Source organism: Pezoporus wallicus, unplaced genomic scaffold (genome assembly GCF_028554395.1).
Source record: "Pezoporus wallicus isolate ANWC-B61680 ecotype Strahan unplaced genomic scaffold, APGP_CSIRO_Pwel_v1 scaffold_2696, whole genome shotgun sequence".
Taxonomy (NCBI): domain Eukaryota; kingdom Metazoa; phylum Chordata; class Aves; order Psittaciformes; family Psittacidae; genus Pezoporus; species Pezoporus wallicus.
The window spans coordinates 1,790,087-1,815,733 of record NW_026637439.1 but is presented as its reverse complement, the minus strand read 5'-3'; the positions used below and the strand labels follow the sequence as shown (position 1 = coordinate 1,815,733).

General features: G+C 43.4%; 1 long non-coding RNA gene across 1 annotated transcript in view; it reads left to right on the top strand.

The window, feature by feature from the left end:
- The window catches only part of LOC130597201 (uncharacterized), a 56,035-nt gene extending 30,999 nt beyond the window's left edge, over positions 1 to 25,036 (top strand). Inside the window, exons 2-3 of the long non-coding RNA XR_008971694.1 lie at positions 17,580 to 17,751; positions 24,968 to 25,036. This is a non-coding gene — a long non-coding RNA (uncharacterized LOC130597201). The remainder of the gene's footprint in view (positions 1 to 17,579; positions 17,752 to 24,967) is intronic.
- The last annotated feature ends 611 nt before the right edge of the window (positions 25,037 to 25,647 follow it).

The following is a 25,647-nucleotide window of genomic DNA, read 5'->3' as shown; positions in this document are numbered from 1 at the left end:
CTAAACTCAAACTACTGCACGTCCAACCTCTCCCTCAGAGTGATTGGCAGCTGGTGGTTGATTCTCCAGGATTTTCTCCGTGAACCCTTCAGATGCAGGACGCGCATTGCTACACATCAGACACTTCCTCATGAGCCTTTTCTCAATTTGTGCTTGCCCCTTCTAGAGGTCTAGTCAGTAGACTCACTGGAAACCTCCCAGATGCTCAGGCACTGGGATGCAGCTAAACTTCAGTTCTTGAGGTTCCCAGTTAGCCAGGGGCCGCAAGTGGAGGACACAGATATGGCTCATTAGAATAAATGCTGCCTGGGAAAAATCAATTTTACCTGTACTAGCTCAGCCCAAATCATCTGGTCCCAGAAAAACACTTTCAGTACTGAAATCGCTTTTTGATCGAGTGCAAGTTCGCTATTTGCGAGGTGTCACATTGTCCTGGGTTCTGCTGTAACAGATATTTTTCTCCTTCTCTGTAGCTGGTGCAGTGCTGCGTTTCAGCTTTAGTCTGAGAACAATGCTGGTAACACACTGACGTTTTTAGCTGTTGCTCAGGAGCGCTTACCCTGATCAAGGACTTTTCAGTCTCTCATGCTTTGTCCGTGAGGAGGGGCACAAGAAGCAGTGAGGAAGCAGAGCCAGGACACCTGACCCAAACTAGCCAAAGGGGTATTCCATATCACTGCACATCATGCCCAGTATATAAACTGGGGGAGTCATCAGGAAGGCCCAGAACGCTGTTCGCGTCAGGCTGGGTATCAGTTGGCAGCTGGTGAGCAACTGTATTGTGCATCACTTGTGTTTATTGTTTTTTTTTCCTTTTCCCCTTTCGTTTTTATATTCTCTTCCCTTGTTATTTCCCTTATGATTGTTATTATTGGTGGCAGCAGCAGTGGTTTGTGTTATACCTTAGTTACTGGACTGTTCTTATCTCAACCCATGGGAGTTGCATCCTTTCAATTCTCCTCCATATCCCTCTGTGAGCAGGAGGGAGGAAGAAGTTGGGGGAGTAGGCGAGAGGCTGCATGGTTCTGGGTTACAGGCTGGGCTTAAATCACTACACAAATCTTCTCCAATATAACCAGATAAGCCCTTTTTTTCTGGTGATACCCTGTCTTCCTTCACAGATCTTCTACACAGGCTAAACCCTGAAAGCCCTACTTTTTCTCAGTCCTGGAAGAAAGTTCCATGTCCCAGAGTCAGTGGTCTCTGATCTTTGGTCTCTAGCTGTCCATGTTTCCTGTGGTAGTTCCATCTCTTCAGTTAAAAAAAATTCAGTGAAGCCCAACCAACTAGAGACATGATTATCACAGCCATAGTTTACAACTGTCTGATGGCTGTGATGGGTGTCCTCCATCACATACCTGCATAAACAGTCAGAAAACAGTGCATTTGGAGCTGATTCTGCCTTAACTAGTACTTCATAGGAAATAGACTCAATGCAGCTGCTTCTTTTCAGGTAGGCATTAGCAGCACCCTGTGGCTATTGTTCCCCGCTATGCAGGAGGTATAAGGTGCAAGACCTGTGTGTTGTACATCAGCCTTGGATGTCACTAAGGTCCCAGCTACAGAACAGCTGTGCTACAGAATGCAGTGATCCTACTGTGTGGCTGGCACTTTCATGGGAGCATGGTGTCGGGGAAGCAGGACCTGTTCTTTGTGTCCCCTGCCTTTATAACAGGAAGTGGACCTTCTGCAATGCTTCTGCACCATTTCTTGCCCCAGGCACAGGACAATCCTCCAGCAAGTCAGCAAAGACACAACTATCCAGGTGGACCCTATCAGCAGCAGGACCTGCTCTGTGATGACATGGGCAAGACACCAATGAGTCATCTCAGAAGACAGCTGTTTGCTCAGTGGGATGCCTTCCATCCTTTGGGTTATCCAGTGTGAGGTCCCACTCCCTCTGCATGAGCTCAAATAGTTTTCCTGAGCTGTGAAGGAAAGCCACAATGGGCAAGAGATGAGGAATTGGATGCAGAAAGTTGTAGGATTTTGAAAGCACCTTGAATAAATAATTGTGTCTCTTCCTCTGCATCTTTATAAAGTGGAGCCCTTTATAGCATCCGAATTTGATCCACAGCTTTGGACACAAGAATATGCATAGTAGACAGAAATTATATGTAGTAAATTTAGATCAGGAAAAAAGATGCCCAGTTCCTTAACTTACACCCATCTGTTGCAATGTACCTTTGATATAAAACCAATTTCTTAAACACACACGCACTTCCCAGCTTTCTGCTGGATTCAGCTCTTCTACTTCAAATATGAGAAATACTCGTTAAACTCATATAAACTTAAAAAAGAACCTCCAAGAAACTCTGACACTGATGGCGCATGTTCCTAATGAAGAGAAACTCAACTGAGATTGACTAAGATAAAGGATATATGTTGATGTGACCTGACACCAGAAGCATTTCTGTCACAAAGTGAAGGCTTTTTCTGTGCATGGCAGTGTATGCTTACCTCTGTAAAGTTGTTTGTAGCAAGATCTATATGGGAGTTGTCTCATTATTTACTGTGAGAAGACCCCAGAGAAAGACTTGAAGGATAAGCCACAAACTGCTATCTTTAAACTCCTGTACTTGACCTTTTCCTGAGATAGTCCCAACCGTAGGTCTACACACTAGATCTAGTTCCAGTCTCATGCTTAGCTCCCCATCTTATAACTTATTCTTCTGAGCGTCTCATATGATTCTCAAAGATGTTTCAAGACTACACAAAACTGGTTATATTCTTTTTGAAGAAATGTACGTAAGTTCTGTCTTGAATTTCAGCTGGAGATGGAGTTCAAAATAATGTGATTTCCATGATGCCTCTGTAAATACATGCGTGGTACATACAGGTAGGTATGATACACATGACAAACACCTATAAAACTTTCTGCTGCTAGTTAATACCTTGTGTCGAAATAAAAAGCAGTTAGGAAAATCTGCCATTTTATTTTGTAAGTAGACAGGTTTTGGTAAGCCAGGAAACAGCTGTGATCTCCGAGATAAGGAGTTCACACCTGTGGGGTGAACCTTTCAAGGCCTGCCAGTGTAAATCTCATTAGTTCCTTCCAACTGCCTTGTTGCACATCCTTGTTTTCATGGGAAAAGCAAGAAGATGGTGTTGTTTCTGCAGACAGTACTTTGTTGGCTCCAGACACATAAATTAAGTGGTTCACTATAAAGAAAGAATACCTTCATACCTGTTTTGTTCTCTGCCATTGTCAATGGCATGCACACACTAGAGATTATTCTGCTCAAACCCTACTTTCATTTTCCATGCCTAACCTAGAATGGAAATGAAATAGCTCTCTTCCAGCTGATGACTGTATCATCTCAAACAAATGTTTTCAGTTCCAGATCACTGGAAGACACAAACCTCTCAAGAAAATATCTGTGGCTAGTCAATTAAACTAGTCAATCTCTATGACGGCAGGGGCTAGATTGGAGAAAACCAAGGTACCATTAGTGATGGTACTATTGCCATCTCAATGAAGGTAGATTTTCAAAGCATTACCTAGAAGACAGTGGCTTGGTAATGAAGATTCACAGATAGATATCCATGTCTCTTAATAAAGAAAGTAGAAAGTACAGTTACATACCACAATTCAGAGGATGGTCTTGCACAAACAAAAGACAGGAAAAAGCTTGAGACTGCAGCTGGAATGCTTTTATGTGCATGTGCGTGTCTGTTATCAAGAGCTCCTATATATGAATCTTATGTGTGGCCCAATTACACTAGGGATTTGTTCTTCCCCTGTTTAACTGGGTTTTAATGAGGAATCTCTGGAGAAAGAAAAAAGTGACAGATTGTCTGTTAGCTACTCCTTAATCATTCTTTTGGAAAGTATAGAACAGTTCTTTGGAGAGTAGGGAGCACGTTTTTTGGATGACATATTTTCCATACATAAATATTCAGGGAAGAAATTTGAGATGTAAAAGCAACAGGTGACAATGAGTTCATTAAACTGAAATGCCAGTGAGAATCAGAGTGATGACTCTATCCAAGTTAGAAGTAGGTCACTGAAATTACTCGTATCACAGGACTGAACCTGAGGGGGACCTGGATTACTGCCCTCACAAAACAAGGGACTGGAACTTCATTCCATGCCACTTGACAATATGCAGATGTAATCACGCAAAAGTCAGAAGCAACATGCACTGTAATTAATGCTGCGTTTGGCAAAAACCATACAACGAAACAGTAAGATAATTTCTCTTCATTTTCCTTCTTTATTAGATTAAAAAAAAAAAAGTGTACAAAACTAAATCAGATTTACAGGACATACTGTGACTGATATCAACTAGAGATCACTTTTCAGCTGTACCTGTTGGAGGAGCTGACAACCATTCTTATAGGAAGTGGTTTGATCAAACTGAAGTTAAAACTTCCTTGTCAGGCCCCTTGCCCTCTCACATAATGTAGATGTGTCCACAGTCATATTGTTGCTTCAGATGCAGACCCACACAACTATTTAATAAAAAAAGAAAAAAACCTCCTGCAAACATGAAAGAACTCCTGAAGATTAATTCATCCTTCAAGGCTAATGTTCTTTGCTAAACATCCCAATGTGTTCCTCATAATACCTGGACCATTTGTTGATCTTCGTAATTTGATGATGACTCCATGGCAAGATTATATCTGTACATGGATTATAAAACACTCAGTGACAATGAACAGATGTGTGAGAAACTTTACCACGATCAGCCCTATGCATGCTCTTTGATCCTTCCTCAGTGGGGACTTGATTGCATTTTGAGACACATCAATAGATGATTTTTAATCCACCTAGCATGATCCCCATAAATTGCATCATTCAAGTGTTTTAATCAAATTGTCATGCAGGATGTCTTGAAGATGTCAGATGTTGTATCAGTACAGTTACCTGTACCTATAGGTCACAAGACCAATAATCATGTCAAACAAGACTGTTGCCTTTTTTTGACAAGACCTGAATTCAGTGAAAATAGGAGTAACATAAACTTCTATAATTTGTATCATATTAATTCAGAGCTAATTAATATAAACTGAAATATGAAAATATTCTGTTCTGATAAGGTAAAAAATGAATCCAAACAATTAACTTTAATTTTTCTAAATGCAAGCTCATCAAAATAGATGCATCTCACCTGATTGCATCCAGTTTTTCATCTAAATGTATCAGAATATAATTTTTCAGTGGAAGAATGTTTACTCTGAACTCTTTTGTCCAGCTGTGAAACCAAAGTTCTTAATACTAAAAATAACATGGAGGTAAAAGATGATTGAAACAGTTTTCTCACAAGTCTATCATCAGTATCGTCAATACACCGTGCATGGTCCCTCAAGGAAGCAACAAAAATGTTGAACAAGACCGGTCCCAACACCGCTCCCTGAAGGACACCACTCTTTACATGTTTTGGTGCTCTTGCATAGCAGAGCCTGGGCATGAGAAAAGTACCCAGATTCCATATGGAGTGCTGTTATTAACATTGTCCTTTCTTGCAATTTATTTCTACACTTGCAATGAAAAGCCTTGAATAATCCAGGCCCTAGGACAATGAGAAGAGCATGCAGCAAGCTCACTGCCCCGGACTTCAAGAGGGCAGACTTTGGCCTCTTCAGGAACCTGCTTAGTAAGGTTCTATGGGATATAGCCCTAGAGGGCAGGGGTGCCCAAGACTCTTGGTTGATATTCAAGGATCACCTGCTACAAACTCAGGAGTGTTGCATCCCAGCTAGAAGGAAGTGCAGCAGGAGGGCCAGGAGACCTCCATAGATGGATAAGGAGCTGCTGAGGAAACTTAGAGGGGAAAAAAGAGGCTTATAAAAGGTGGAAGCAAGGACAGGCAGTCTGGGAAGAATACAGGGATGTTGTCCAGGAAGCTAGGGACCAGGTTAGGAAAGCTAAGGCCCAGTTAGAATTAAACTTGGCTAGGGGTATAAAGGATAACAGGAAGGGATTCTACAGGTACATTGCAAATGAAAGGCAGACTAGGGACAATGTGGGTCCCTCTCTGAAAGCTATTGGGAGAACTGGCTACCCTGGATTTGGAGAAGGCTGAGGTTCTTAATGACTTCCTTGCCTCAGTCTTCACTGGCAAATGCTCTGACAACACCACCCAAGTCTTGGAAGTCAGGGACTGTGAGAATGAAGACCTTGGGCCCACTGTAGGGGAGGATCTGGTTGGAGACCATGTTAAGAACCTGAATGTGCACAAGTCCATGGGTCCTGATGAAATCCATCCGCGGGTCCTGAAGGAGCTGGCAAATGAAGTTGCTAAGCCACTGTCCGTCATATTTGAAAGATCATGGCAGTCAGGTGAAGTTCCTGATGACTGGAAAAAGGGAAATATAACCCCTATTTTCAAGAAAGGGGAAAATGGATGACCCAGAGAACTACAGAGCAGTCAGTCTCACCTCTGTGCCTGGCAATATCTTGGAGCAGACTCTCCTGGTAGGCATGCTAAGGCATATGAAAATCAACAAGGTGCTTGGTGACAGCCAGCATGGCTTCACTAAGGGGAAATCCTGCCTGACCAATTTGGTGGCTTCCTATGATGGGGCTACGGAACTGATGGACAGGGGTAGAGCAGTTGATGTCATCTATCTGGACTTGTGCAAAGGGTTCAACACTGTCCCACATGACATCCTTGTCTCTAAATTGGAGAGACATCAATTTGATGGATGGACCACTCGGTGGATAAAGAACTGGCTGGGTGGCCACACACAGAGAGTTGTGGTCAATGGCTCAGTGTCCAGCTGGAGACCAGTAATGAGCGGTGTCCCTCAGGGATTGGTGTTGGGACCGGGATTGAGTGCGCCCTCAGCAAGTTTGCTGATGACACCAAGCTGTGTGGTTTGGTTGATACGCTGGAGGGAAGGAATGCCATCCAGAGGGACCTTGACACGCTTGTGAGGTGGGCTGATGCCAACTTCATGAAGTTTAACCATGCCAAGTGCAAGGTTCTACACCTGGGTCGGAGCAATCCCAGGCACAGCTACAGATTGGGCAGAGAAGAGATTCAGAGCAGCCCTGCGGAGAAGGACTTGGGGGTGTTGGTTGATCAGAAAATGAACATGAGCTGGCTGCAGTGTGCTCTTGCAGCCCAGAAAGCCAACCGTATCCTGGGCTGCATTAACAGGAGCATGACCAGCAGGTCAAGCGAGGTCATCTTGCCCCTCTACTCTGCTCTTGTGAGTCCTCACTTGGAGTATTGTGGGCAGTTCTGGTGTCCTCAACATAAAAAAGACATGGAACTGTTGGAACAAGTGCAGAGAAGGGCCACAAGGATGATCAGGGGACTGTTGCACCTCCTGTATGAAGACAGGCTGAGAAAGTTGGGGCTGTTCAGCCTGGAGAAGAGAAGGCTGTGTGGAGACCTCATAGCAGCCTTCCAGTATCTGAAGGGGGCCTATAGGGATGCTGGGGAGGGACTCTTCATTAAGGACTGTAGTGATAGGACGAGGGATAACGGGTTAAAACATAAACAAGGAAAGTTTAGATTAGATATAAGGAGGAAATTCTTTCCTGTTAGGGTGGTGAGGCACTGGAGTAGGTTGCTCAGGGAGGTTGTGAACGCTCCATCCCTGGCAGTGTTCAAGACCAGGTTGGACGAAGCCTTGGGTGAGATGGTTTAGTGTGAGGTGTCCCTGCCCAAGGCAGGGGGGTTGGAACTAGATGATCTTGCGGTCCTTTCCAGCCCTAACTATTCTATGATTCTATGATTCTACATTCAGCCTTGGTTAATAAGAATCTTGTTTATTTTTGCCCCTGAAACCTGTGCCAGGATAGGACAACAAGGCAGAGGAGGAGGAATTGAGAAAGTTACTAAAGTGAGATAACGAATCCAAATAAACAAGCACACAGCCCTCCAGACATATTTTAAAAACTTACCTGGTTTCCACACAACAACAATCTGATTTAGAAAACAGAGTTTCAATTCTACAGGCATGAAGCAGCCTGGCAAAGAGAAAGGGAAAGACCAGACAGTCCTAGGCAATAAGTGGGACGTTAGGCACGAGCATAAAGCTGCCAGCACAAGTCTGGAGCCTTAGCATACAAAATCATTCTTGCTCTTACCATCTTTCAGTCACAGCACTCAGTGCACAGAACAGTTCAGATTTCTTCAGTGTTTGAAAGAAAATCTCTGTTTCTTTCAGCCAGAGAAACTAATACACTAGTACACTAGCAAGCAAAAGGCTGATTCCTCCTAGATAAAGGGATTTCATATATATATTCAAAACCCCCAAACCAGATAACTGGCCTTCCTGCCTTGTGGCCAGACAGGAAATATGTAACCAAATGAATGAGATCTATAAAGGTATTTCTGGTAGTGCCTGCCTAGGAATAACCAGCTGTCACTGGCCCCAGATCCGAGGTGCTAAACCTGTTTTGCTGGTGCTTTACTTTCAGCTCAATCACCTTCACAGGGCTGTGGAGCTCTGAATTGGTGCGGGCTTGTTTTACTCACCCACATTTGTTCAAAAACTAATCTGTGAAAGAGTAACTTGTCCTTGCAAGCTCACTAGAAGCTCAGATCCATGGTGCAGGTCATGAGGGAAGTATTACTGCTGTGCTCCATGACTCCGACACTGAGTAGAAATGTGCTTTGGGTCCTCGCACCTCATCTGTGTGAGATTTGTGTTGTGGGTTGAATTGATGGGGCATAGAGCCATAGGTGTTCATAACTGCGGTCTCCCCTGCCTTTCCTTCAGGCCAACCCTCTGAGGTTCTTTTCAGCATGACCATAAGCCAGCGTCCTGAGAGATGCCCACCCACTGCTTGCTGGCTCAAGCTGCTGCCAGCACTGGCACTGCACCAGTGGGAGCTTGGTGTCACTATACAGCATCTACAATGTCACTGTATGGAGGGGATTAACAGAGAGTGTAGGGTGGGTGGGATTCAGCAGCAGGTATGACATCTCCCTCAAAGTGAGCATTTTTGCTGGGAGGGGTCTTCTAATACTTATATTTGTGTTGAAACTGATGCAAACACACTATTTCCCTGTTACTTGCACACATTAATCTACATCAATTAAAACAGCATTTTAGCATAATATTTTACAGGTCTAAATTAAGATTCAACTTAAACTAAACAGTCAACAGTAGTGGGCTCTTGGTCCATGCCAGTATTCCCTGGCTGAAGGGCAGCTGAATCTGGCAGTTCACTGATGGGGCACAGTTTGCCTGTTTCCCACTCTGCACATAAGACATGGAGGTAATGAAGGGTGATAACACTTCGGCATAAAGCCAGGGACAGCCTACAGGCCCTATCTCCCATTGCAGCAGGGAGGGAGCACTGAAAAGCAGCTCCAAGAGTGGGCAGAGGTTTGCTGCCTGCTCCCGCTGGATGCAGCCCAGAGATTCCTGACACATGAGCCCACAGAGACCGCCTGCGAAGGGCTCCCCGGGAAGCTGTGCCCCACTGCACCAGGCCTCTGGTCTATTTAAGGCTCCTCTGGCTTAGCAAATCCTTTGATTCCACCTTTGTAGGCAAGCCAGGCTAGCAGTTTATTATAGTCATCATAGCCTGTGCAGGGTTACATTCTGCTTACCTTCTGTTAGCTTTGGATTTCATGGCTGCGCTAAATAAACTTTGCTGATTTTGAAATAGCTGAAATAGCTGACTTACATAAGGACATATTCATTGTCATACATCCCTGCCAATAAATAACCAACCTGCTGACCTCAAAGGAGATGGACACAGCAGCATGAACATTGTTTCCAGTAACACTGCCTGGAAATTTTCCAGGTGATACTTTTTTTTTCCTTCAGAAAACACTGATGTGATAATATGAAAAAGCCAGGAGAGAAATACTTGGTCATTGGTTATAGCTTTCAATGGAAAACTGCAGAACCAGTGGCTTCTTATACGATAGGCCTGTATGATTTATGCTGTGTTATGCCCTTACCTAAAAGTTAAATGATAAAGAAGTCAGACCAAGATGTCTAAGTCTAGCCAAAATAAGGCACAGAGACCTTTTATACATAGAATATTTCATTTAAAGGCATTCTTAGCATTTCCAAATTTAAATACATGAAGAACTAAATTTTGTAGTGGTAAATGCCAATTTTTTGAGTTCTGATGTTGAGCAAGAATAAAAGGCAGGACTGAGGTGCTGAAATCTCTTCTGGTATAGAAGTTTTGCTTCTGGGTTGATTCCAGCCCATGGAGTGCAACAAAGCTGTGGAATAAATAATTGCCCACAAAGATTTTGCAAAGATGACTAGGGTTTTCCCAGGGCTACAGGAAGTTGAGGGCAGCAGGTCATTGGTACAAAATGGCTACTTAAAACATCTTGTTTCACTATCTAGATGACAGATAGAGCAATGGGGAGAATGATTTCTCTTCCCGTAAAGGGGACTTTTTGAGGGGTGTCACTCTCAGCACAGAAGGTCTTCATTCCAGTAATGCCCAGCTATTACAGGGGGACAGGAATATTTCACAGTTCATTGTAAAACAGACCAGCAGTCTCATGTTGACCTAGCTTCCTTTTGTCCACTAACACACTAAAACATCTCTTTTACTTTTGCCTTTTTTTTCCAAGAAAGCTGAGAGGACAATCCAGTTTTGTCAGAAATAGGAATTCTTAAATAATTTAGGTATTCTTCCATTCTTTCATTTTGATTTTCTTTCTTACTTGGATTGAGGATTTGTTGGTACATTCTTTAGGGTTGTGAAGACATGAAACACTCCTACACAGGTATCTGAAATCAATGTCTTCCCTGCATTTTCAATATCTGGTGAAATGTTTGAGATTATTACAATTATTCAGAAACAGACATTGAGGGTAATTAGGTTCTTACTACTCAGACCCTGACAAAAATTAGACCCTAATCCCTACTACTACATCTCGGAAATGGAGGCCATCTGCCCTCACTCCTTGAAAGTACACAATCATTTTAGTGAGTTTAAAAACCTGGGCCACATTTGAATGAGTTTTCTTTTGCCAGTATTACGATCAACAAAGCTGGGAGGCTTTCTTTGACTCTGCCTGCCTCCAGCCCAGTCTACCCAGAACTGGTTTTGCCTCCTCAGTGGCATTTGCTCCAGCTCTGCACCACGGTGATGGAAGTCCACAGTCTTGAGCACTCAGCCCTCAGCCATCCCTTGAAGCAGCATAGTCCTGTTTCTGCATCTGTGGCATTGTTAATTCTCAACCACTCATGAATCAATGAGCTTAATATTTTTATTATGTAAACAGCTCATTTGCCTTTCTCCACTATCAATACCTACGTCAGTGGTATCCAGCCAGCAACAGAGACCATCTCCTGGCACTTGAAGTGAAACTGAAGTGTCATCACTGTAGTTAGTCTTGCCATCCTTTCCACATTCCACACAGCCCTCAGCAGGATGAAGGTCCTAATGATGAAGCCACATGGTAAAACAAAGAAAATTCTGGATGGACTCAACAGTCAAAAGTATAAATGAGAAAAATACCTGAAGCCTATGATGTGCTGAGTGACTCTATGTGATCAAATCTACGTGTCGGTCTAAACGCCGGTACTCTCCTGAGAAAAGTGCACTAGGGAGCATGTTTAAGCCCAGCCTGTTCCTCAGCTCTTCTTCAGGTGCCCTACATTGCTGGATATGGCACAGGGGTGGCCAAGACCCCAGCTCAGCCCTTCCAAAAGGATCCTTGTGGCCTCTGTCTTTCCTATTTGTCAGTAACGTAGCAAACTGCTGTTGTGTGTACCAAACCAGACACCAGCACAGCTAAGGCTGTGCCAACAGATGGCGAGATCCTAACCTTCCCCTCTTTCCCATCCATTCTGCTCCAGGTATGCTAATGCCCGCTGCTATGTCATCTTACGTCCAAGTTAGTGAACTCAGACTTATATTCAAAATACAGGATAGAATTACCTCTAAAAATCTGACTTTAGGTGCCTAAAAGTTGAATATTCAATATTGTGACAACTTGTAGAAATGCTGCTGATTTTATCCAAGCTCATATTCATTATGAAAGTTAATATGTACTTGAGATTAAAGGAAATAATATATTTTAAAAAGTTAACACTTAAAAGAACTAAAAAATAGTTTTTTTTCATGCTGGTTGGTAGTTCATTTATTTCACTGTGTAAATGTGGCACAATCCATCCCCTTTCTTGTAAATGCAAAAGATGTAATAAGATGCTTCAGATTTGCATGGGCTTTTCTTTTGTAATTTGCAGTTACTGTGTTGCTCCTACAAAACTCCAGACCGATTTTTAATAATGTCTTCAATAGACTATCTATCTTCATTAATATTTGTCTCTTTTTTCTCATAAAAGTGTAAAAGAGCTTGAAAGACAAAACATCCAATTTGCAAGACAGCAAGACAAAACCATGTTGACCCTACAGGTAATTGCCAGGCTGAAAAATCCAGAAAGTATGGCAACTAAACTCAGTACCAGAGGGCTCTGATTATTCACCATAACAATCTTAGTTGTCTTGTATTTTTAAGATCTAGACATGAAAAGCAACTTGATTTCTACCTTTATCCTCAGCTGTGTGAAATGAGTGGCTTTGCACTTGCTGAACACAGGGTCTTGTTAACTTTCACATTTCCTTTCTTTGACCCAATCCCCAATTAGCAGTGGATAATAAATATTTGCATTTGAAATTGATAACTTGGTCTGCTGTTCTGAGGAAGGGGAAAGATAATTAGTTGCATTTCTGTCTTTTAAAGGAAAAGGATTTTAGTGTAACCTCAGAGCTGGAAATCTGAAAACTTAAGGCAATACACAAATTTAGCTCCACAGGGGCAATCCCAGTTACATTGAGTGCACAAGGGGCTATACTCCAGTGGACCTTGGTGTTTCCAAGCCATGTGAAGGATGGCTCATGTCCAGTGAGGTTAGCTTCCTTGGCATCCATCTTGCCGTGCCCCACACCATCACAGGGGACCTGCCATGTCTTCTCCTTTTCTTTTTAGTTTCTTCCTCAGTTCGCCCCTGGGGAGAACAGATCAGATCTTCAGCTTGTGTCACAGAGAGGAGCAAATGCATAAAAATGATTTGCACCGTGAAATCTGCTTTGATGAAAGTCTGGCCCATTAGATCTGAAGTGGCTCCTTTACGGCTTTATCTGGGCAAAATCATGAGTACCTCAAAGACAGTTTCATCATTAGGTCTCAGCTGCCTGGGTTTAAAATAAGCTCCATGTTATTACACTAATCAATTATTTTTCTCTTTTAATTCCAGTGTGTCTGCACAAAGCACACAATAAAATATGGACAGAAGGAATTGCAAGATGAGATAAGACAGAGGCTTGAACATTTTTCAAATTAACCCAATTGCTTTCTGTCATTTGAGGAGATAACATGCTTTTTCCTCTTGTGACTAATGAAACCAAGGCCTCAGAATTCCCCAGAACAGGAGGGTGTGCTTGGCCCCAGCTCTGCTCCTTTTGCGATTGCATGGGACAAGCAGAGCACCCCAAATGGGGCCCCCTACACTTGCCAATGGGAAGCCGGGGCAGACATACCCATAGGCAGGTATACCTGTTTCCACTGCCCAGCCACAAGAGTAACATGCCAACTCTCTTTCCTGACCATATCCTAAGGGCAGAGGTTTCCACCCACAAAAGTGAACATTTCTTCATCCTGGTGAAGCCCAACCAAGCACTGAGCTCAATCAGAGCCATCAGCTACATGTGGTCCCAAATCTTTCAAGCCTATAAATCTTCCAAACACCCGCATTATTTTTTTCCAGGGCATATGGTACATCAGAGTTTAAATTGTATTCATACAAGTTTTCTCTCATCTGCCCAATGCCTGTATATGGCCTACAGCATTTAAAAATGCTTCGGGGCTTACGTATTGTCAACAGCACAGTGAGCCAGGATTTGTACCACAAGGGTTAAGCTGTCATTCAGGCATCTGAGAATGGTAGATTGAGCAGAGTGACATCTTGTGAGGACCTTCAGGGGCCTAAGGGATTTAACAGGAAATGGTGAACATCTTCTGGGAGCAGAATGGAAGAAATCATGAATAGTTTAGATTTGTTTTTATAAATCAAATGGAAAAAAGAAAATAGTCCAAGATCACATTTGTTGTTATTCATGGATATTTCACCTTCTTTCATTATAACCTTTTTTAGCTCTTTTAAGTACTTAGCAGCCTCCTGCTACTATGTGTTATGTGCTGTGGCATTAACTGTTGCTTCAGAAATCTGGAATTAGGGTCACTACATAAGGAAAACAAGGTCTGGGAAATCAGATATAATTCCACCTGAAGGCCCATTTGAAGCCAATACCTGGATGAAATTTATCTGTTGCCTATGCACAAGGCCCAAGCATCTACATATGCAGTTATCCAGACAATGTGCACAAGTGAAACAGCACAGAACACTTGTGCAAGCTGTTTCTGAAGCCACGTTCCTGTAAACAGAGCACATATACCCTCATCCACTGGGGGCAAAGCACACTGCTTGATTCTAAGAATGTGAGTAATTCCCATTGCCTTTGCATGGTGCACCTGGGCAGATGAGCTGTCTGTGCTTTAGAAAAGCCTTCAATAAATTTTACTTGATTTCAGCAGGACTGCACATGCTCCATATTAGATCTCTGCTTTAAGTACTTTGCTAGAGTCCTTCACTCCCAAGACTGCCTCTACTTTCTTTTTTTTTCCTAGAACTGTGAGCAATTTACACAAAAGTCTTCATCATTTTTAATTATTTGTGGCTGAAAGGACAAAAGAAAAATGAACATGCTGAAGCTGCTTGTGAGAAGGGCTTAAGGCAAGAGGGACAAAAAGATGGTGCTAAGTGTATAAGGCACAGTGATGTTAGACTTCTGACAGTGGACCTTCATGCCACTTTCACCCTAGCTGCTCTTGCCCTTAGAATTCAGATGCTCATAAGGTGGAGACTACAAGCACAGGGTTTGGGGAAGGACAAGATGACACAGCAGGCTCAGAGACTAGGCTTGCAGCAGCAGTAACCAGCAGCAAGGGTCCCTGCTGCTTCCCTGCAGAAAGCAGCGTATTTAGGTGATGCAGAAGCAAAGCAGCTCTTTTCAAAGTGACTGGTTTAGTCCTGCTCTGCACAGACCTAGGCAGCCCTCAGCCTCCATCCTGGCAGCACAGCCTGCCAGCTGGGACCTTAGGGGCACTGAAAGATGACTTCTTTCATTATACACACATATATCATCTTGCGTTGACTACAGATCCTAGCTCAGTGACTGCACACAAGAGGATAGTTTGCAAGGTCTCTACCAACAAGCAACACTTTCTTCAGGGCACAGATGTTGACATTTGCTTTTCAACACCTCCCTGTAACTTTACACACACGGTATGGGTTTATTTTGAATCAACCTATCACAGCATATAGTTTATAGGTCTCCTCAGACCCACTTCCAAGAAAGGACTCGGACTGTGTCACCCCACACCACTACCACCTCTACTCCATGCCTGCTAAGGTTGTTGTGCCTCAAGTCAAGCAGGAAGAGTATGTGCTGGTAGAGCTCACCCTCTGCACTGGGATGGACCACCATGAAAGCCAGGCACACTCCCTGCAAAATTCCCCTAAAGCACATTGACTCACTTTCCACATAGTTGCAAAAAGTATGAAATACTACTCTTGGTTCAGCCATAGTACCTTCCCCCCCACTGCACCACCTCTCTAATGAGTTTTTCAAACTAGCCAACCTGTATGGCTTTAAGACTGCTCTATTTAGGTGAAATGGGTAGATTTATACCTACCTTTGAAGACAAAGAAAAACACCTGAGGACTTCCAGAGCAGCCTGTCAATTTCCTGACTGGGAAAGGAAAGTACCCAGCTGTAGGCTTCTGCACACCTTCCTGTAACTATCTGCATGCTTTGGAGATAGGCCTCAGGCTACACATAAGGTCAAGGTTTTGGCTTGTGCTCTTGAGGGACAAGGTGTCTAGTCTTAAGGACTTGGTGGTACCCCTCAAAACACAGCAAGCAAAGTTGGTTTTCCTATGTCTGGACACAGGTTTTTGCAGTATTTTGTTATATTGAGAAAGACACTGTATTCTGTACTCAGAGATAAAGATACCTGTGTATTTCCATGTTTCTGAGAACTGGAGGGATGAGAGAGGAGAAAAAATGTTCCAAACATGCTCTCAGAATGCACGAACTTTAAACACCAAATGATTTTTGCTGAGGTAATTTCAAAGCAAGCTGCGTAATTTCGCATCTTTTAGTCATGTTCATGACTATTTAGGGCTGTTGTGCTCATAGAGAAGGTGGAACTAAAGAAAAGAACAATCACCAGTATAGAAACACACTGAAAAATAGGACCAGCCCCTTGCCTTATTTATCCTGAAACAATCCAGTCATTCATTAGAGATGCTGGACTACCTCCCCCATCATTGCCTAATCAGAGCTACCACCATACCCTCTCTCCTGCAAAAGGGGAGGCAGCCCTCTGAATTTGACTAGGCATCAACTCAGTGGGCACTTGCAGTGCCACCTACAATAAACCCCAAGGATAAAGTTGTGAGTGTCAAGGCAGAGCTCTGCAATGATTCAGGACATTTGATCTTTGGTTGGGGCAAACCATGGTCAGTGACACTAGAGAGAGAAGATGCTTTACACGGTCTGTACATACGTCAGCCCTGGGGTCCCAGCAGGCCCCCTGCAACTCTGATGCTCCAGCTGTCATCTGCTCCCAGGCTGGCATGGAGTGATGGCAGGCTGAGCATCTGGTTCTCGACATTCATGCTGGGTTTCCATAGCTGCTTTCCGTAAACAGTATGATCTTTATTTCTATAGTGCACATGTATTCTTCTCTGAGATCCCTGTTTCCATCTCTTGTCTAGCCCCTCCACCCTTCCTTATGCTGTACCACAGTCTTTTTCTCCACCATCTGGTACAAGGAGCTCATTTGTCAAAGGGACAAGATCTTTGAGAATGTAAAGGAAGAAGCCCATCAACACTGCTTTCATCTCACCATGTTCGTTGGAGGTGAGCCAGGTGTCGGCCAGCCATGGTGAACTTTGCAGGGCCGGTTTGTTTAAGTACATTATAAAATAGATGTTCGTCAAGGGCACAGTGCCCTCACGTCAATGGAAAAAGAACCACCCTGGAACGAAACCAGATATTTCAGAATGCCACTTCTGCCAGCCAAGGCAGCCACCTGCCTGGGGCACTCCAGGTGCAAGGGGACCACACTCAACCCCTGGCTACCACTGAGAGCAGGGACAGTGCCAAATTGCTGCTGGTGTATATAGCTGAAGCAGAACACAGAGAGAGGCAGCACCAGGTTGACCGCGCTGGAGTTGACCCCAGCTATCGCAGCATCTGCACTTGCTACCACACCAGCTCCCTCGTCCTGCAGCCTTGCTCTGCATCTGGACTGATAATTTTGAGGGGCACTGAAAGAAATGCAAGTCTTTGTTCCTCTTGATGGTATAAGGCCTGGGTGCGTTGTGGAGTTAAACCCCACACTCCCTACCCTGAGTACAGAACCCCACATAGGAGGCATCACAGATGAGCACTTGAAAACTTCAACCCAACCACCTCCAAGGGCACTGCATGCAGTGGGGAAGCAGGGGATTGTTTTATAACTGCAAACCACTGTAATGGTCTGCACAGGAAGAGCAGAGCACTCACTTCGTCACTGCGTGCTCTGATGCAACGATTTACTTTCTTGGTTTTCCCCCAGATTCCTTGTGTGTCCTGTGCCTTTCCCTGGCAGCAAGGCAAGGCCAAAGGATCAGAAAAAGGTACATTTTAAGGAAGCACAGAACTGCATCTGGCAGACCACACCAGAAGAGACTGCACTGAGGAAAGCAAAGCACTGCAGTGCACATTGCTCATCAGCATGGACTGGCCAGGTGATTCACTGCTCTGGCCAAATGACAGCCAGAGCTACAGTCAAACTATCATGGAATGACATGGACTGTGCTTGCACCACACCTTCAGAAAAGTTATATATCAGCATGAGTATTCTCCCCATATCTTTGCATTCACCCAAAGCTGAACTGTTTCAGCACTAACAGATTCTTAGTAGAAGCATGAGGGAGGAGGAGAGATTCGGGAAAATGTAGGAGCTCTAGAAGTGATATAAACCAGCCTTCCTATAAAGTAAGGTAGTGAAAATCTAGGCAGAACTTTAAATAAAAGCCTTACATTAATCAAGAGAGAAGGCAGGGAGGCTTCCAGCTCTCCATCGAGAAAAGGCATGAGTTTCCAGTCCACATGGTGTCTGTAAATGTTTAATGCTCTGCTGTTTAGAACTGATTATTCCAGACACAGACATCAGATCAATGCACTTTCTCATGTTTTATGGTAAGCAGAAAATACTGTGACAAATTTCACAGCTCTGAGTCAGTGGGGAATGGATAAATGGAGAATGGAGGGAATTTGTTATAGGGTTGATGGTGGTCATATTGCCCCTTTAGAGTTTGGGGGATCCCATGTGGGAAGACCTGGCTGGTACTTTGGCAGCAACAAGGAGTCAGTGCATCAGCAGCCACTGTCCCATGCTGTGTCCCACTCCTGTATGCAATGACAACTGTGCCACTGCCCAGAAACTTTAAGAGAGGGCCTTTCCCCATCCTCTCTATGCAGTGCCGAACGCAGCATGCATTGCCTATTCTTTGCCCTCCCGACCTCTGAAGAAGGATTATTCAGTTCTTATTGTCAGTGGCTGAATGGAAGAGCTATGCAGTAGGTCTGAGTCACAGAGACGTGATGAAAACAAGCTGGAGAATTTAAATGCCAGCTGCTGTCTGATGCCAAGTCAAAATTAATCAGGCTGCTTGATCACTGTTGTGATTGCTAACAGAGAAGTGTATGTATATTAACTTGGTTTCCTCTCTATTGTCCAACCTGCCCTGGGGTTGTATAATTTACAGGTAATTAAGTTCAGCAAAGGTTACTGAAAAACAGAAAAGGATGCCAACCTAACTCTCTTTTATTCATCTGCCAATGAGACTATGGTATAATTTACCATTTAGCTTTGGAAATCTCTTCTATAGATTCATGATAAAGGGAATTTTAACAGTGCCTAAACCAAAGAGATCCTTCCCATCCCTTGGAAGGAATTGTATCAGACTAAAAATCACTTAGGAAAATTACTTCTGCCAGTAACAGGCCATTTAATTCTAAGACTTCACAACATAAGTCTTTACAGAGCTCTAACCCTCATAGAAGCCAAGTAGGAGTATGCGATTTTGGGTGCACAGAAAATTTGCCTAGATAGGGCACTAGAGGGAGAGAGAAGGAATAATCTTCTTCCTGCTGCTAAATATTAATCTTTATGCTACACAGATTCTGGGCTAACGTTTAGATCCACACTGATCTGCAAGAGCTCTCTCCAAAGATGTTATGATGCAGCATATTTATGGAGTAAGGCTACTTGGGCATTAGGTGGCTTTCTGGCCAGAAAGTTTTCAAAGTTAGAATAGTTGTTTCCTTAACAAACCAAAAACAAACAAACAAAAAGATAATTTAAAACATATTCTTTTGCAAGAAAAATGTATTCCAAACTCTGTAAGAAACATAATCATGAATGTCCTCCTGGATTTTGAAGTTAGACAGCTAACTGATTTTTTGTGTGATTGTAAAAATCGCTGATGTTTGGTTCTCAAAATTAACTAAATATTCAAAACCAGGTGTAATAAGGTAAAGATATTAGTTAGGTGCTCTGATCCTGACAAAGAGCACCACAATGCATAAAGGAAGACCAGCTTTCCATCTGAATCTCCATCTCTTTTTCAGGAGAATGTAAAGCACCCACACTTACAACGTTAGAGTTTCATCCTCCCCGGTATGCTTTCTGTCAGTGACTGTTGGCAGCTGCTAATGGAAAACATGATCCTTGTTGAGTTTTTTACCTCAGTCCAGCCATCAGTGGTTTGATGATTTCCTGAGCCAGATGTCACACCAAGGCCATCAGCTTCAATAGCTCTTGATGGAACCTTCCACCTTATTAGGTGTTTTGGGTTTTTTTACCTTTTATACACCTGGGCCATAAGACATCCTGCGGCAATGAGTTCTGCTCATGTGCTGCATAAAAAAGTACCGCCTTGCCATCAATTTCATAAGTTTGTTTTGGGGTTTTGTTCTTTGTGGTTTTTTTCACAGTGATTTCATTGACCTTGTTTTTCAAGTGGTGCAAAAATTTTAACTAGAAATGTGTACTAAAGATTCTTCTTAGCAACATCAAGGCCTGATTGAGATAAATTAGAAAATGTTCACATAAGATGGGGTTCTGCCAATTTAAAAAATATTTTCTTCATTACTTCCACAATTCTTCTTTTGTTTAATTCGCCTTGTGCACAGAAAGACTACGGGCTTACTGCCTCTCAAGCTATTCCTCATAGCCCAGTGCAGTTGCACAGACCTCCTGTGCTGGGCGAGTTGCACCTTTGTGAACAAGAATGTCACTTCTAGGGCCTGAAGTACGCCTCCAAAAAAATATTTTTCATTCCACTGAAGATAAATAATTTTAGAATGATGCCGTGAAAACCAATGGAGTTAGACGAGATTCTGTTTAGGTCAGAATCTGCACTAAATACCCCCAGGGAGCCCATCTCATGTTAAAAAAATGCATTATATTTACTCTCGTTGCCTGCTGCATCTTGCCAGTGGGTGGCATGAAGCCATCATCAGGGTTAGTACCAGGACAGAGTAGCATTTTAAAATGTTCTGAACATAATTGACTCAGTAGTCAGCTTTCCAGTCCTAATAGGCTGGCTGTTTCAAATTAAATTCAGTTATAGCAGGGCCCCTAGTCCACATCAGAGGATAAGAGCAGGCAAAATGAAATTGGAAAAATGGAGTCAGTTTGCATTCCTACTTAGGAACATGAAGACAAATCAGCTACTCAGAAATCATCAGCTATTAGTTTATTGGTAATTCATGCAGCTTAAAAATAGCCATGGAAATTTGTACCCAGACCACTACGCAGCTATCCCCATCCCCAAAATCAGCTAGCTATGATTGCAGTAACAAGAGAGCCCAACTGCTAGATTCCTGAGTCAGCTCTTAAGCTGGGGCTGGAGAGGGAGTGAAAGGCAAGAGGTGGAGGGCACAGAAAGAGGCTTGCATACATCATCAGCCCCAGATATCTAGACCTTGTGAGTCAGAATCATGAAGCTGACTTGAAAATTCTCGTAAATTCGATGTTTTGTCTTACAGATTTTGAACCTTTAGTTTTGTACCTTTTGCATACATAGTAGGATTAACAAAGAAATGTTTTCTTAACGAATTTGGCAGCTTACTAATTGCACACCCAAGGAGGCTTTGGGGAAAAAAATAAACACCAAAAGCTGAAAACATGTCCTCATCTAAAGGGAAAATGGGTGTCATATCAAAATAGGAGAGGTTCCACCACTGACATGGAGTAATGGCACAAAACCAGCATCAGGGTGATGGCCTGCTAGCTTTCACCTCAGAGCTGTGAGCTGTGGTGGAGGAAAGCAGAGATGACTGAGCTGGCTGCATTAGTTAGGTAAGATCAGTAGGACAGACATGCCTATGTGGTGCTGCACCAGAGTTAACAGGGCTATGATCTGTCCAAACCCCTGTACTGAGTTTGAGACCTTGGTGCGGCTCACAGGACATTCCTCTACACTGTGCACGGGTATCGGGGAAGTAGGTGCACACCAGCCTAGAGATCTTGAAGTGAAATAGCTAACCGTGCACTTGCTTGTGCGTCTTGTTTGTGGCTTTGGATTGCCTTTTTTAGTGTCATGCCCAGTGAAAAGAACCATCAGGTTTCCTGTGTTTTTTTGCTATAGGTCCTGAGGCTGAGCTGCCAATCTTGCTACAACACAGAAAAAGAAAGGAGAGGAAAAATGTCTCTTGTATTAGCTGTTGTTAAGCCTGGTTAGGGAATTCAGAATATTACTATGTCTCCCAGCTAGAGAATTACTACTTTTACAGGTAAAGTACTGACTTGAACAGAGAGATGGACATGGACCAAAGAGGAAAAAGCAAAATGATTTAAGATCCTCTAGATGACCTTATTCTAGAAATGTTACTTTTTTTATAAATAAGTGGCATGGCATTTTCACAATTCTGGACAAATACTGATCGATTTCACACCTTTGAAGGGCTGAGGCTTCCATATTTCAAAGTTCCAATGAGCTTTTCCAGATGGACTGTGAAATTGAAAGGATTCCATCGCAAACCTCTTGTCAAAGAGCTGAGCTTCAGCCATTGCAGTGAGGAAAACTGGCACAGGCATCACAACAAAGTAAAAGAGCACCAAACTCATTCCTGAGCCCCTTACCCAGTCCTGTTCTTAGGACTTACAGTGTACCCACATGCACATTTTTTGCCAGGCTTTGAGGGACTATTGGCCTTCTGGAAGTTACAGTGGTGATGCATTGAAAGACTTCAAGGCCATTTATAATTTCCTTAGAGGTATACGATTCTCTTGATGCAAACACTTGCAATTCCTGTTAATAGTATGTGAGCGGTGTGTTCATACAAAGAAGCAATATACCCCCTAGTGACTAGATCAGAAAGGGTCTATCCAGCAGACTGAAGTTCATCCATTTAATGGGGAAAAACACCTCTTCATGCTTGCAAGGTGCTGCTTGCATGTTGCTTGGGGACATTTCTTCCTGGGGTGCTGCTGAGTGCTCCAAGGGTCCAGCCCCAATCAAAGAATGACCCGGGTGAGTGCACAAGGTTCATGTTGTTTGTGTGTTACACCACATAGTCTGAACACAGCTCCAATACACCATCTCATCAGCCTTAGGATTAAGCTAATATTATCTAGCTGTGAAAGTAATTTTCTTCCCCTATTTCAGGCACCCCCTGACCTTCACTGCGCTGTGGCACACCATAATGACCATACACACACGAAGAAACCCTGACCAACCCAGCTTAGGTCTTTACTCTGCAGTTTATCACCAGATACATCTTCAAAATTCTTCTCTACTTCATTCTAGAAAAAAGACAGTGAAAAAAAAAAAACCTGTTCCCTGGGGGCACCAATCTGAATTTATTCCCTGACAAAGCACTGGTGCCTGGGAGCCACAAGAACATTCCTGGTCACATGGGTTCATATGCCAGAATGTTCTGCGTTCATTCTGGGCTTGATCTGCAAGAAGTGCAAAGGGCTGGGATCCTCCTGCTTTAACAGAGCGGGTGGGAGTTTAATCTTTTACACTAATGTCTTGCACGGGAAGAAGTCCTTGGCTACTGACTAGTTTTCTTGTTCGCAGCTGCCCCAGAGGTACGTTAGCAACCAAAATTTGGTGCCCTGAGGAGGCAGGTTGTGACCACAGGGGTCAAACTGCAGCAGAGTAATTACGCAGAGGAAATCAGATGCAGGGACGCCCATGTGGACAGGGCTTTCTGGATACCAGGAAGAGCCACTGCCTCAGACATGAGCCATGTGAGGACTGAAACTAGTGCAAAAGTATGCCAGCTGTGTTGACCCCTTGTATGGCTGATGGTCAGGAAGCCATGTTGACCAGGGCACAGAGAAGTTCTTCATCACCTTCACAGCTTACCTAAGCATCTCATTTTCATCACATAAAGAATGGAGGGCATCAGAAAGTCAGATAAGAGCTCTGCATATGTGGGGTTTAGGTGTACCACTGCAGTCCGTCTACCCTGTCCTCTACTTTAGAAGCAGCCAAATCATTGTGCACAGTGGTCAAACTACTAAGTATTTGGGTTTGTTTTTTCTCAAGACTGTGGGCAGGCTGTACCCAGGTAGGACTCAAAGGCAACAGAAGATGGCTTGCGGGAGGTCTACTGAACAGGACAGGGCCCTGAACTGCTTCCACCTGCCTAATCCTACAACATCTGAGGAGGCATCTGTGGGCAAAAGCAAGGCCATGAGAAGGGGCTGCTGCTGCTCTCCATCTTTTCCCTACTCACTGCAGAGGACATAAGGAGAACCACTCTGAATAACAGATACAGTCTCTGCAATAATGTGGTGGATCCTACTGGGAAAAGGGGTTTTCCCCTAAGCACAGAGAAACTACATGGTTTGTGGCTCATAATGCCTTTTAAGTTGCTGTCTTTGAAGTGTTATGTTTTTGAAAGCAACATCTGCCATTGACAGAATACGGGTTTTTTAAACACAACTGGAAGAAGTAGATCCAGGTCCCTACATATTCTTCACTCCAAATCACCTCAAGTCACCACTCTCCACACATTTTCCAGAAGGATTTTCAGAGGCATGTAGCAGGCACTATACAACCCTGAATAAGCTGCTCTGGAAACTTGGTCCCACACCTGAGTACCTCAAATGGCAGCAAAGCACTCCTGAGTATTGAACCCCAGGTGAGGGATGAGGGGAAAAAGGAGAAGTAAGGATCATCTTCCCAGATGCATTAGCTGTAACAAGCAGCCTGAATGACGTTAATCCTAACCCAAAATCTGTGTGCTATTTTGGGCCACTGGCACTTGGGCCATTGCATAGTCTCTCTGCTTTGATCTGTCTGCAAGGGAATTAAAATGGCTTGCCCTTGGTAGATCTTAATCTTCCAAATACTGGTGGCAACCACTCACCTTGAAGGAGGGAGATTCTCAATCACATTTGGGAATCCTTGAGACAGGCAGAAAACAATGTTGCATGATGCTGATTGTCAGACCATCTTGGGTATTGCTAGTCATTGCAACCCTACAGTTGCCAATCTCCCATCTGGAGACTTTAATTTGAAACAATGCCCTGCTTTGCTATAATCTGTCCCAAAGAGGGATTTCTCAGTGTTTTGCCTCTTCAGCAGACTGGCTTAACTGCACCAGTCTGATTATCAGACAGTGCAGTTGCCAATAATAAGAAGACAGCAGTTAACCCAATTTGACATGTCTTTAGGCAGTCACAAGCGACAAGCTTCCCCAGCATAGGGGAAGGCATTTAAACAAGTTGTCCTTGATTGGTGAGGATGAAATAGGGCTGCAGCTCCTTTGTTGAAGCCTGAATGTTCTGTTGAGCGGGTGAGATACATAAACCACATCATGTCATGAAAGGGGCAAAGATTCCCTTTCAAGTGGAACAAACAACTTATGATACAAACAGTGACTTTTTTTTTCCACTCTTCTTTTTTTCTTCTTCTTTTTCTTTTCTTTTTCCAGCAAATCTAACCACACAGTGCACTGCAAGGATGAAATGGAACAAAGTTCAATGGAAAGGATAAACAGGAAGATCTGTAACTCCAGGAATGGGCTGCTCCATCAGAGGTGAAAAGTTAAATGCAACCTGCAGCAATTGTTCTACTTTTAAAGATTAAAATGAATGCCTTGGTAAGATACTTTCAGGAATATTATGGAGAGTGATTAATGCACAGTCTTCTTTAGCCATTATTACCTCCCCCACTCACCCCCAAAACCTTGATCATCTTCATTTCTTCCTTTTATTTTTATTATTTTAAGATTTCTATCGCCACACTGATTTGACTCCAATTTCTGATCAGAGAGAGAGCACAGTTATCATTCCTGCATTCAGGCAGAGATGCCAGTTATGTAGTAATGGATCAGCATGAGCAAAGCAGAGAGGACTGGAGTCAGGACATGCTGTGCAATTAAGGTAACTATCTGCTCAAGACAAAAAACAAGCTTTACAGGCTTACATTTCCTTCTTGCACTCTCATTAGAACACGTGGCAGCAATAATGCTCACAATATGGGAGCTTTGTGGCTGCTTGTTACTTAAAAATAAGGGGGGAAGGGGGTGGCATTTCTTTCCTTAGGGAAAGTACCCTTTCTGTTTCAAGCAGTAAGAGTTAAGCACACCAGCAATGGGCATAGTCTAAATGG